A 1,127-nucleotide genomic window follows, 5' to 3' on the forward strand; every position below is an offset into this window, starting at 1 on the left:
GAGGGTCAGTGCTGAGGGAGTGTCAGCGCTGAGGGAGTGGGCGCTGTGGGAGGGTCAGTGCTGAGGGAGCGGGTCCTGTGGGAGGGTCAGTGCTGAGGGAGTGGGTGCTGTGGGAGGGTCAGTGCTGAGGGAGCGGGTCCTGTGGGAGGGTCAGTACTGAGGGAGTGGGTCCTGTGGGAGGGTCAGTACTGAGGGAGTGGGCCCTGTGGGAGGGTCAGCACTATAGACAATATCAGCACCAATAAGACTCCCCCTCCTCCCCCCAGTTTAGCAGGATCTTGCTTTGTGATAATTCCCAGGTGAGTTCCTGGTCAGTGCTGTGTCTGTGAGCTCTCCAGCCCATCCTCTCTCTCTACCTTCCTCTGCAGGACAGTCAGGACCTTTACAGCGACTGCCTGCGGACCTTCTGGTCCTGCCCGACATGTGACCTGTACGCGCCCCTGACACCCCTGGAGCGCATGGGCCACGAGGCAAGCTGCGGAGCCAAGGAACCCGGTAAGACCTTCGCGCTGACGGCCTGCACACCCCAGCGTTGCTTTCTAACACAGTCACTCACTCTCACTGCGCGAGGCCGCTAATCCGACCGGCGTTTAATCCTCACAGGCTCGCCCGACCTCGGTCTCGAAGGGGCCCCCCCGGCGCCGTCCGCCCTCCAGGTCTCCTACCGCTGCCAGGTCTGCCAGCAGGACTTCCTCTTCACCCCCACGCAGGCCCTGAGGCACAAGAGGCAGCACGCCCAAAGGGAGGGCACGTAACACGGAACACCGTCCCCCTGCCCGCGGGGACACTCCAGCAACAATGCCACGTTGCGAGGGGGAGCTCGATCGTCAGAGGCCGTCCATCTTGTTTGCAAAAACAAAAATGGGAGTGTTCTATGCCACTCGAGGCTGTCACAGCAGCGTGACTGTTTACATAGATTTGTAACCTTGGAGGTTTTTCGCAAAGAAACACTGATGGCCACCATCACGTCCAGTTTTATTTATATCTGTACACACCATTCACGGGTCAGGGGACATGTCTGGAAGAGGAGGAGGGCGGGGGGGGTAAGGAGCAGCGAGTCTGACCGTGAAGACCTTGGGGCCGGAGGGAGGAGACGAAGTCATGAAGTCGGAGGATGCAGCGGTGAG

At 60.3% G+C, this 1,127-nt stretch overlaps 1 long non-coding RNA gene across 1 annotated transcript; it reads left to right on the forward strand.

Moving 5' to 3' along the window:
• The first annotated feature begins 159 nt into the window (after window positions 1–159).
• On the forward strand, window positions 160–963 carry LOC122544900. The gene is made up of 2 exons (XR_006310471.1): window positions 160–495; window positions 604–963. It is a non-coding gene; the product is annotated as an uncharacterized LOC122544900 (long non-coding RNA).
• Window positions 964–1,127: the final 164 nt, after the last annotated feature.

Source organism: Chiloscyllium plagiosum, unplaced genomic scaffold (genome assembly GCF_004010195.1).
Source record: "Chiloscyllium plagiosum isolate BGI_BamShark_2017 unplaced genomic scaffold, ASM401019v2 scaf_73104, whole genome shotgun sequence".
NCBI classification, from domain to species: domain Eukaryota; kingdom Metazoa; phylum Chordata; class Chondrichthyes; order Orectolobiformes; family Hemiscylliidae; genus Chiloscyllium; species Chiloscyllium plagiosum.